The sequence below is a fragment of the Drosophila persimilis genome, unplaced genomic scaffold (assembly GCF_003286085.1).
Source record: "Drosophila persimilis strain 14011-0111.01,24,50 unplaced genomic scaffold, DperRS2 tig00000002-arrow-pilon, whole genome shotgun sequence".
Lineage (NCBI taxonomy): Eukaryota > Metazoa > Arthropoda > Insecta > Diptera > Drosophilidae > Drosophila > Drosophila persimilis.
In genome coordinates, this window is record NW_020825289.1 from 5,499,972 (window position 1) to 5,512,811 (window position 12,840).

The 12,840-nt window shown below is 42.7% G+C and overlaps 1 protein-coding gene across 3 annotated transcripts in view; it reads left to right on the forward strand.

The window, feature by feature from the left end:
• LOC6590972 (terminal nucleotidyltransferase 5C) overlaps positions 1 to 12,840 on the forward strand; it is a 43,917-nt gene that overhangs the window by 27,873 nt on the left and 3,204 nt on the right. The window contains exon 1 of one of the 3 annotated variants that reach the window (XM_026986352.1): positions 11,558 to 11,614. The exons of the other annotated variants lie outside the window; for them this stretch is intronic. The gene's annotated coding sequence lies outside the window, so the exon portion shown is untranslated. Of the gene's footprint in view, positions 1 to 11,557; positions 11,615 to 12,840 lie in introns of those variants that run through there. 3 annotated transcript variants of the gene reach the window in all.

Sequence of the window (12,840 nt, forward strand, 5' to 3'; positions counted from 1 at the left end):
CGCATTTGCATATCCAACTATTGCTCTGGAGGGGCTTTCCTGCGCGTGTATTAGCATATCCTGCATTATGCATGAGCCCACTATCTCCAATCGAAACCTTACGAGCCCCCAAGTAACTCCAAAAACCCCGAAAAAGAAAACCCTTTGAAATGCAATCAAGTTTGTATTTTGTTTTTGTTTGTAGCTTGTGCTGTGCTGTGCTCTAGTTAATGTTGCAGTTGTTATTGTTGTTGTTGTTGTTGTTATTGATTGTCAACCTTCAGCGCACAGCGACGTTGTATGCCGCACACGGCGAAGGTCGGCCACTGCGTTCGTTCATTGTCCGTCGGCCTATCGGCATTTATTTCATGCACAAAAAAGAAACAACAACAACAAAAACAAAAACAAAACTAAAACTGAACAAGCTTCAAAGATACATACATACATATGTACATATATGTACGTATGCATTTACAAACATATGTATCTTTGACTTTGATTATATATAGATTTGTATCTGTATCTGTATCTGTGTCGGTGTCGGTGTCGGTGTCCGTGCATTGCGACGCGCTCTACGCGCCTACAGTTCTAATTAAAAATGAATACGTTCAAGTTAAGGACAGAGACGGCAGCTAATTGAATTAAGCCCAGTTCCAACACACGCACACAGATACAAAAGTATCTCTGGCGGTGCTGGTGGGTGGCAAGTCGAAGTTGCCGCCTGCTGCGAGTACCTGTTGGTGCTATTTCGGTGGTATTCCAGAGCCTCCATAAATAGGTGCCATCCCCAAAAAATAAAAAGCCATCGCCCCTCCCCTCCATAGTTTCCCCCTCCCATTTGTCGCACTGTTTGCTTGAAAGACAATGGGGAAAAACAGGGCAAATAGTGAACACATCTTTCAGCTGTTTAAATAGCACTTAAAAGCCGAAAATACAATAATATCTGAACGACTAAATAATCTATATGGGGATACAGCAGATACAACAGATACAGATACAATATGTAGAGCACAATTGCGGTCTGTCCCAGATCGGACCTGAAAGAATGCGACAATTTCTACAGAAGACTGTGAATGCTCAAAGGAAAGGCAGCCTCCATTCCCCATTCCATATTCCCATCCTCAGAGGCTACCGTACGCCTTTGTCGGGGACCACTGTACACGAAAACAAAATAAATTAATTGAAGGAAAATGAAATTTCTGCCTTGGCTGATTCTGAATCTGATTCTGAATCTGAATCTCATTCAAGTGTTGCTCTCGATCTAGATCTCATTTTTTGGGGTTCCTCTTTCTTTCCATTCTTTTTTTTGTGGGTCTGTTTCCGTTGCCTGGCAACGGCGAGGCGCCGCCGTCGTGTCGCGGATTCACTCCTCAAATATTTTCGGAATATCTTAAAATACGCTTTTCTATTCGATTCGCATCGAGTCTCCACGTTTTTCGTGTCGTATACATAATAAATTATGTTTGTGCTTTTATTAACCGTTTCTTTTTCTCTTTTCAGGTAAGCCCCCAATCTCCTCTCCATACACATCGCTATCGGTATCGCTATCGGTATCGGTAATCGCGTGAGTATCGATTGTTTTACAAAGGTTCAGTGACCAAAATAATCAGCCAGAAGCAGCGCCAAAAGCGTCAGAAAATCAAAGAAAAGCGCGTGTTGTCGAAATGGAAATGGAAATGCGAGAAAAGATTTCACTTTCGCGCTTTAAACGGCAGGCCCGCGCACAGCCCCAGCCCCAGCACCAGCCCCAGCCCCAGCCCCAGCCCCAACGACAGAGGCAGAGGCGCGAAGAGCGACACAGTGTTGTGCAGCTGGAGAGATGCCGCTGCGGCAGTTGCACATAGAAGTTCCCCCACTTCCCTCCAGCCACAAAACCACACGCAAAATGAAGATGAGCATTTTTCATCGGCTATGGCTTTCACAAAACAAAAAAAAAAACACTTAATTAATATGCAAAAGAAAAATGATGAATGGATGAATGCATCGATTGACGGATTGACCAGCTAGTAGAAGATCCTTGAAGTATCTATTGTCCCATTATCCATTGTTCTTGAAGACTAGAGTCTTTAGGCTCCGATTTGATATCTTTCCTATCGATTGGTTGTGAGTTTATCGATGATTTTCGATTAACGTTGCTCTTTTGTTTAAAAGAGAAGAGTTTTCATAGTTCTTTGACTTCTTTCATATCGTTTTTCTTTTCTTTTCTGCTTACTTTCCATGGAATATCTATGGACTCTTTTCTCTACCTCTACCTCTGCATTTATTGCATACGTTTTTTCCGTGTGTGTGTGTGTGTGTGTGTGTTTTTGCATATATCTTAAAGTTAGCCAAGAGATCTCGAGAGATCTCACAATTCATCTGTTGGATCTCTCGAATGCAGCTTCGGTTTCGGTTTCAGTTGCCTCAATCGGAATCCCAGACACAGAGACAGACACAGACACAGACACAGAGACAGGTCTCTCAGGTGCTTCGCCTGTGGTGGCTGTGGTGCTGTGGTCGCTGTTGTTGCTGTTGTTTCTGGTGGCGCAATGCTTTGGCATGTGCATGTGCTCATGTGCTCATGTGCATGACTCTCCGGGTGCATTGTACAACACAGCCCAACACAGCCCACAAAAGCATAGAGAAACAAACTCAAACACACAAACACAATTGCCACAACAGTGGCAGGCAGCAGGCGGCAGGCGGCAAGCGGCAAGCGGCAGGCAGCAGTTTGTGGCTCATTTGGGGTTGGGCCGAGAGGTTTGCTCTTGCTTTTGCCTTTTGTTACTGCTGTTTTTTGCTAAGTGAAAATCAGTGTTTTCCCAGTAATTTTCACCGTCAAGCCAAGCCATGCTGTGGCTGTGGCTGCTGCCAAGAAGCCACATGAAATTATGAGTAAACTGTTTTTTAATCCTTTGATGAGCTATTCTATGGATTCCCTTGGTTTTCCTTTCACTCCCGGAGGGGGTTTCCCTTAAGTAAATGTCAAATTAAATTCAGTTTTTCCTTAAATTTAATAACAATAACAATAACAGTAATAATAATAATAGGCATACGAAGTACGAAATACGAAAACTCCTTTCACTTTTTTTGTTCGCAAAGCTTGAAACCAATCCGTCGTCGTGGTCGTGCCTGAAGCTGCAGCCGAACGCTTGCCACATTGCCACAGATACGATACGTGGCATGGCATGGGGCATGGAATGGTTGGTGCGGCAAGGTGGCATTTCAGAGCTCCAGAGCTCTACTGACACAGAGACCAACTAAAGCGCAACGCAACAAAACGCAGCACAAAGCGCAAAGCGCAAATCGCAAAGCAAAAACAAAACCCAGACAAAACGAATCGCTGAAAACGAGCTCCGCGCCGCGACGAAGCAGCCCCCCAAAATGTGGCACGAACTCTGCCACAGCTACAGCCACAGACACAGCCACTGCCTTTCAACGAGTAACCTTTCGATGGGAGATGGTGGGGGCAGGCCATTCCTAGGGATCGAAATGTTTGCCGGAGCGTATCGGTGTATCTTAAAGATACAGATACGTTTATGATAGACGAGAGAGAACTATAATTGAAATCGGATTTCTATTTTTATGCCATGATTACTGCTATGCGATGCGATGCGATGCGATTCGATGTGGTTTGGTGTGGTTTGGTGTGTGCTCCACTCGAGTGTGGAGCTCTGGGCAAACCGAAGCGCGAAGGCATCGGCGGCTCATGTCTAATAAGCAGATTACGCAGCTCGCACTTGAATGCCCACCGAAATCGGTGGCAGGGGTGGCCAGTCCTCCTCCTCCCCCTCCTCCCCCTCCTCCACCATCGCCAGTCAACAGCATTTGAAGAAGTACGCTCTGTAGCTCTTCAGCAGATTGGCAGATTCAAGTGTGTCGGCTTTTGGATGGCATCTGAATGCCAAATACGTGGGGGCCAGAATAAGATTTCGATTTCGATTTAGAGCATACTTAAGCCATCAACGCAGATCAGCGCTAGATCGTCTATATTTGAGTCTCTTGTTTTTGGTGGGGGGTGGGGGGGAATGACGTAATATTGTACATCAAAGTCAAAGAAATCAGATTGCATAACGATTTGTACTCTTTTTTGTTTTCTTGTTTTCCATTTCGTTACGATAAAAATGTTGTTTGAAATGTTAGCCACGTAGCTCTGAGCGACAAAAGAAAGTTCAATTACGAAAATTGTGCTATAATTTCAAATTCAAATTAAAAAAAAAAAACACAGAGTTATGCAGCAGGCCAAGATCTGGCATGGACACGTCCTTGCCACCATGGAATCCCAAAGGGAATTCTGCCAAAGCTCTGATGCCCTTTGGACCTAGTTTATGGATTATCCCCTGGTTTGTGGGAATGAATGAAACTTATAATCGATCGATTGTAGATTAAAGATTAGACTGGACGATTATAGTGGTAGTATGATCGTGCGATTTGTGTGTTTTGGGGGCCATTAACCGACTCGGCCTGCACGTGCAGGCGCACCGGACCGGACGGGAGCCCCATCTGCGTGGCAGAGAGCGTTGCTTGATTGATGATAAGCCTCTGCCCTGGCCCGCTGAAAAGTATCTACATATGTTTTAATGGCATTTATACGAGTATATATGGTATTGTAAATGTGGGTATATATAGACCGCCGACTCGTACCGATGTAATAAGCAATAATTTCTGAACTTTTGTGTTTGTGTAAGCAATTTTATTTAATTTTAATTTCAACTGTTGCCGAGTGTCTTGTCTCGGCTGGGCTCGTCTCGGCTCGGCTCGTCTCTTCTCTTCTCCGCCATCTCATGACAATTTTAATATTATTTTTATATAAATCTTTCGGGGCCAATAAACCCTCGGCGACTTTTGCTCGCTATGGGGAAAACACAAAGGGGAAAGGGAATTTAATTACTTATTACTTGAATGCATTTAAAGATGGCCCAAATCCCCAGCAAGCACTTAGCCAAAGCATAAATGCCATCTGCGAGATGAGTGAATTAATTGTTAACAAGCAAACAAACAAACAAACAAATGAATCAACAGCTTGATCTAAGGCTCAGCCATAATTCCCATCGGGTTAGTCATCAATCAGTAATCATCGGTAGCTCAATCACAGTAAATACCACACCCCCAGCGCCCACTCCACCCATATTTGGATGCATATTGCATGAGTTGAATGTTGTTTTTGTGGGTGGCATCTCTCTGTCGTAGGGCGAGGAACAGAACATCTTTCGGATGTCTTTTTAGTCGTGCTCTTTCGGTGCTAAGGAAACACTTGGCTAATCCACAGACGGAATCTGGCACAGCGCATTCACCGAGCCTGTTGACTGTTTGCACAACTGTTTTTTCTTGTTTTCTCTGTAGATATAGTATCTATATCTGTCGAATATTTTCAGCTTACCTGGCAGCAAGTGTTCCACTTTGTTTTGTCACTTCTTTTCTTTTTGTTATTCTTTTTTCTTTCGTATTTATCATTCTGGCAGCGGAAATAATTCTTGCGATATATTGTGTGTACGGGAGATTGGCCTTTCGGGGCTTTCACTGCCCCCGCCCCTCCCCCCGCTCAGCGGAAGTGATAGAAAGTGTCGCCCCACAAAACAACGGATATTGGAGGGAATAATCGAATTTCAAATGGCATTTTGCAACGATTGCTTTTCGATAATCGATTTGTTTGAGGAAAAGCCAGGAAAACGGGTGGAAATTGCAAAAGAACTTGGAAAATTCATTAGTTGTTGTTCTGCAGTAGCTGTATCGCTAAGATACTTTTACAGGAGTACTTCTCTTGAGATACATTTGGAAGATTTCTTGGTTTTTCCCTGTTTGAACTAAGTTTTTCTTTGATTTGATGGAATATCTTTCGATACAGCATTGTATCTGCTGCATTTCTCTGACAAATCGAGGAAATTATTCAATGAAATATGTTCCAAAAGAACATCCATCAATCCGTGGGATAGACTTTAAGTACTGCTATCTTCAAGAGCAAAGCATGCAAATATTTAAAGTCTGGGGATGCCATAAGCTCTCCCCTGAAATATATGTACCCTCACGTGTGTATCTTTCTGTGTTCAACCACCTGTTGACTGTTGCCTGCTGGCTGCTGGCTGCTGCCTCAATCGATTAGAATGTGCATCCCACAGATGCTCGCCCTCCTCCATAAACATTCATATCGAATGGATGCATCACTGGATGTATCGCATCTGAGGCTGGTTTTCCAGGAAGTATTCGCGCGAGTCTCCTATCGAGTGGAGTGGAGCAGTCGCTGAAGTGCCGTTTCTGCTATGTGTGGCACGAAATCATTTATCAATTTTAATTACAAGCTCCGTTGGCAACGAAAATTTTCGACTTTGTTTTTCTTGGCTTTTTTTTTTGGTTCTGCCTTTCGAAATGCTGTGTGGGGGGACGGATGGTGGGGGCTGCCTGGCTGGTGGCTTCAAGGTCTGCCGCATTCGGGGCGAACGCATGCCGCCGCCGCCGCAGCCGCCTCGAAAGTGTATCTCAAAGTTTGCTTTTGTTGCTGTAAGCGATTTTAATTGATTCCGAGTCAAATTGCCATTAACTGATAGAAACACGAGTGGTGCGGAGCACACCTTCGGAGCCCCGGCCCCCACCGCTGATTTTCTGAATCCGCATGCCGAAATGAAGTTACTTGCTCTTCACTTGGTCTGTGTGTGTGTGTGTGTATCCCATAGATACGTAGGACGAGTAGTAGATACTCATCGTCACATTGCTGTAATTACAAGTTGCATGATTCTGGAGAGTCACGCCACAAAACAATGAAAGCCATCGACGAAAGAACAACACAACAAAACACAACACTCGTAAAACACACACAAAACAACAACAACAACATCAGAATGATGTCTACTTATAAAAAAAAACACACACACACACACACACACATAAAAACTAGACTAACAGCAATACGCCATTTCGAAAAGCCACAAAAAAAAACAATGAAGAAGAATCGAAACAGAAACAGAAACAGAGAAAAAAAAGACAGCAATTGAAAGTTTGTTTATCTCGTAGGTACCTGGGACTTTAATCGCTTAATTGAAATCAGTTGATACGCGAAATCAAATTAAATTCATCGCGAGTGAAGCTGCCAATAACAGTGGAACAAAACCATCAAACGATTATAGCCACAATCGCATTAAAGCCATTTAACGACTAGAAAAACAAACAACTAAAATCACTTTTTTCATGGGGGGAAATATGAGGGTTTTTGTTTTAATAGTTTAACAAATTTCGTGAACATTTCCGTAAGACTTTCATTAGAAAGATAGATATCTCTGAGATGAAATATCTCTATGATTCCATTTATTTGAAACTCTAGAAACAATAGTCCTCCTTTAGTAGCTTTCGCTTTTACAGGCCCATAATATTTTAAAATTTAATTTAAATTTAATAATAGTTTTATGGTGCATTTTAACAATCATTTAAGCCAAGACAGCGAATATCTACTGCCATTTAATGTGAATTTAAGGTGTAATTAAAATGTTAATCCGATGTTAATTTTCGATTTATTCCTGAATTCCGTTCTAATGCATAATTAAATAATTAAAATAATTTGAATCTTAAAAAAAAAACACCTGACTCAATATTTGATGCCAAAATATTAGTTTGTCCGTCTGTTTTTTGTTTACAGGTAAATGTTTTCCCCTATTTCAGCCATTTCTCGAGAGCGGCGAATAATGGGTATTATGGGGTATTATGACATCGATAACAAAGACCCAGGCACAGACACAGAATATTCTTTGTTTATTGTTCGGAATAATATTTGCACAAATGCCAAAAGCCAAAAGCCAAAAAACACAATCACACTTTCCAGGTGTGTATCTGGATCTGTATCTGCAGTACACTGTATCCGGATTCTGTTTGATCGGAATCCGCTTGGGTTGACAGGGGATACGGACTTATAGTATAGTATATATACTAAGCTGCCTCTAATCACAGGCAATTTTCTCCCTAAACTCATTTTTTTTTTGTTTTTTGATTGTCGAGTCGTAAACTTTCTATTTTCATTTGGGCTTTTAATGAATTGCTCAATTAACTTGCTCAATTTATATTTTTGTAGCCGACAATCGGACAGACAATCGGAAATTTACTTTTGTGTTAATAAAATTATTTAAGCCAGAATTGTTTTTGCCCATCATTCGATTAAAACACGAGCCACAAATCGACCCAAAAGGGTTGCATAACCCACAATCGAGGGGGGGAGGGGGTTCATTTTGAGGAAACCCAAATGAAAATTAATTGAATAACAAGTTTTTAAGCTCAAATCTAAACAAAAACTAAATCTTTCTTTCTTTGTCACGTTTTAACACACAAAAGAGACGAAAAATAGCAGACGAGAGAGCAACAATTAAACCAAACCCCCTCCAGCCCCCCTTCCCCACCGAATGTAGAAGCAAAACCGAAAGTTCAGAAGCAACAGAAAAGTAACGAAAGAAAAAGGAAAAAAAGAGAAGAAGAAAAGTAAAAACTAAAAGAAATTCAATTTCCGGGTGAAAGACCATTAATCTACAGATCAGCTGTTTTCACTATAACAACAAAAAAGAAAGAAGATTTTTGACTATTAGCGATTATCGTATATATTATGTATATATTTTTATAGAATTCGCTGTGAAAGAACCAATGAAAGAAGGATAGATGATATATGTATGTTTCAGGAAAGCCTTAGAGGTACTATTCTTTCCTTTCCCTATACTGTAGGGCATTCAAAACACCTGTGGGCTTGGTTTTTCTTTGATTCTTGGGTGTGTCGCGGGAACTTTCGCTTTCAGTGTCTGCTTGGAAGTGTATTGCGAGGTACAGTACCGCCCCTCCACCCACCACCGAGTTGTATGTGAAGTTATGCCAAAAAAAAGCACCTCAAGTGAATCTGTGCCTGTGTCTGTGCCTGGCCATCATCGTATCGCTGTTGATTTTGTTGAATCGAATCGAATCGAATCGAATGGTTTATGGAATTGAATGCGTATTTGAAATGTCGGTCGAACCGGTTAGGGGTTTGGGGGGTTTGAGGTTGCTCGATGATCGGCATAACAATTAGCCGTGATTTGCATTTCTAGGGTTGGAGCTGGAGCTGGCGGCGAGTGGGGTTTGCCCAAGAATTCCAGATTTCCAGACACTTTCGTTTCGACCTTTTCGGCACTGGTAGTCTCCCACTGGGTCCTTCCTTTTGTTGCTCGCTGGCTTTGTGCTCGCTTGGCCACCGATACTTACTCGGCTAGATACAGATACATTTGCAATGGACACGGCTTATTGGGTCAGGGTCGGCCTGAATGAGTCTGTGTCTTGCCAAACAGTCAAACAGCGTAGCGGAGCCAGCCAAGACATCATCAGCTACAGATACAGATACAGATACAGCTAACACACACAGCGGACAGATACAGATACAAATATAGCAACAGCAACAGGTCCCCCCTCCTCGCACCCCCCACCAACAATAGCAGTAGTAATGGCAACAAGCTTGGCCCGACTTCGACCTCAGAGCCTCAGAGCCATACACCGATCGGCCGCACCTCCAGCGCCGTCTTGTATTCTATTTCTCGTGTGGTGCTGCGCCGCTGCCACTCGTAGTAATGCAGTGCACGAGTGCGAGTATCTGCAAGATACATTAACGCTCTTGCCTCAATGCCGCTGCTGCTGCCGCTGCTGCTGCCGCTGCTGCTGGGTTTCTTTTCGGGCATCCATCATGAGCAAATAAACATTAATCAAGCAATCAAAACAGCGCCAAGCTAAAATCAAATCTTGCAAAATGTTTCGTTCGATTTTCGGCTAAATTATAACATTGAACCGTTATTCTGCTGTGCGCCGAAATAAAGGTAAAGCTAATGAAGCTAAATTATAATAATCATGTGTCTGTACGGCTGCTGTCGCTGTCTCTGTCGCTGTCTCTCTCCGATTATTATGGCATCGCATTCTTGTTCATCTCTCATTAATGTTATTGTTGATATTGTTCTGGGGGTTCCGAATATAAAGGCCAACGGATTCGGCATCCCATTCGAAGCGGTCGAAACAAGTATAACACATACGGTATGTAGTATAACAGTGTATACAATGTAGAGGCAGAGATTATTGTTGCTACCGATAATTATTTACATAATTTGTGTTTATTTTTGGCTTTTGTTGTGTCGCTTTGTGCCGCGGCTTCTCCTAATTAACATCGTCATCTAAGGGGAACAATAGAGGGAAAGAGAGAGAGGGGGGGGGAAAGTACAGCTCTTATCAGCAGCCCTCCTTCGAAAAATATGTACATATTTCTTCCACTCTTATCAGAAAATGTTTCGGTTTTAGGTTTTATTTTATTTTGGTGTTTTTGCTTTTTGTCGTTCCCGTCTGAATTTCTGTGACAAATGGGAATTTGTAATTAGTGTCGAAGAAAATAGCAGCAAAAGAAGCGAACAAATAAATGAGAAAAACCAGACCCTATAAATAGAAAGAAATAGAAATTCCCCCATAGACGGACACAAAACGTACCTTTTTTCTGGCAGTGCATAAACACAGCCGCCAGAAGTGAGGTGCGAGTGCGAGTGCGAGGTGCATACAAAATAATGAAATCGAAAACGGACGGCTTGCAAAAATGCAATACAAAAATGGCATAAATGCAGCTTACCCTAACACATGCACACACTCTTCTAGGCACACGCACGCACACGCACACAGAAAGAGTGAGAGACGGAGAGGAGACCGACCCGTTTGATCGCTTTATCAGCTGAGACCGAGCAGAGCAGCACCCGCATTGCATTGCATTGCAAGCACGAAGAAGTGGATAAAGAGAGAGAGAGAGAGAGAGAGAGGGAGAGACCAGTTCGATCGACATCGACCGACTAACCCAACAGATCGTGGTGTGTGTGTGTGTGTGTGTTTGCTTGTGTTTTATGTGCCCTTCTAAAAAAGCCCCAAGCTCGAAACTCACTCAAGAGCAGCTGCTCCACTGTGACGTCAGAAAAGCTTTTATTATTTCGTTGTGCGGAGCGAGAGTGGCCGAACACCAACCGAACCGAACCGAACCAAATCACTCACTCGCGAATATTCTCAGCAGCGGCAGCGGCAGCGACAGCGACAGAGAGCCAGAGCAGAGGCAGAGCAGAGTCGTCGATTCAATTCATTTTATTTTTTATTTCTATTTTTATTTTTATTTTATTTCCAATCCAAACGCGCAACCCAACGGACGGCTCTCGGCTGTGCGGTGCCTGAATCAAGAAATATATTAAAAAGAGATATACCATATATGTACATACATACATGTACGTGCGAGCAGAGAGAAAGAGATGCCAAAAAGTTAAATATTCGAATGAAATAAAAAGTCTCTGTGTGCCAAAAGTGAAGTGAAGAAGTGAACCGTAGTACCACTATTTCCAATTGTGATTCCGAAATACATAAACGATTTGCGAAACGAAATTTACATCCAAAGTCGAGACAGACCGAACCGAACCAGCGGCGGCCTGCTGCCATCCCATCCATACGTTGTACGTACGGGTACACAGATACCGTTACTCCGAGGAGAAGACGTAGTTGCGTTTCGTAGGCGCCAATCGGGCACCCGTTTGCTCCCCCGGCCGCTAAGCGCCTCTCCTCCCCAATGGTTAGGCCGATGCCGATGCCGCTACTGTGCTAAAACAAAATCCACACGGAATCCAAATTCGTTTTTGCGTTACATTTTTCTGCACTGTCGGTACGTAGAAACGTAAAACAAGCCACACAAACACTCGAGGGAGGAGGGGACAGAAATAGAGATACAGATAGAGATAGAGAGAGAAATGGAAGAAAAAGCAACGATTTTCACTTTTATTTGAGACCAGTCCCCATCGTCTAAGCCAACTAGACATACAGCAGCTACCAGTCTGCACAGATACAAACACGTGTGCATATGTACATATGTATGTATGTATGTATGTATGTTTGTGTGTACGTGTTGCACCTGTTTGCATGTTGCTGTTGAGGTTTGTGGCCAACTGAAATACAGTTATGATAATGACGAACGCAGCTAGAAATTGGTGAAAATGATTCCTATTCCTGTGACTTGTATTTATCTCTACTCAAACGATTGGATAGTCTTACCGATTACAGAAAAAACATCGCTTAAGAAAGTGATTAGCAAAGCAATAAACCACCATTTCCGAAGTTTGTTTAAAGAATTTATTGTGCGAAAAGTATGTTAACTAAATTTCAAGCGAATTATCAGATCAAAGAGAAAGTATACCCAAAGGTAGGGGACGCTTTTCTAGGGACAAATGCACTAAAAACCTCTTCAAGGGCAAATTCCTTGCAAGCCTTTTGCGGATTGCCTCATGAAAATGCAGTAAACAATTACAATAAATACACGACAGGCGCAATTTGTGTTAGTTTATTGTAGCGACGACGTCAATGGCAATTAATAAATAAATAATTGGCAAAGAAAAGTACAAAAACCAAAGCAAAGATTAGTATTTCGACTAGCGGATACCCACTGCTCGGATGTGTTTCCTAGTGCTAAGACTCTTCCTTCTGCTGTATGTCTGTTCATAGAACATACCCTTGTTCTCTGCCAATATACCCCGTATAATAAAAACAAATACGAAAGCATCTCCAGCCCAGAGCTAACTGGAACTGAGTGAATAATAATGCTCTCAACTCAACCCATCGGCGGGTGCCCCGAATGTGAACCCAGCCACGCGGCAGTTCTCATACGGAGATGCAAAGCAAGCAGAACGAAACCCCCCAACCACACCACAGCACACCACACCACACCATACTGAACCGAACCCGGACACAGAAAGACAATTTTAGTTGGTTATAATACGAAATTCACACGAAAACTAAGCACAAATTAATGCACCCATAGTCGCAGTCGCAGTCTTAGTCTGAGCTTTGCTGCTGTTCTCTCCGTTTGCCTGTGAATGATATTTTGTTATACAAAAA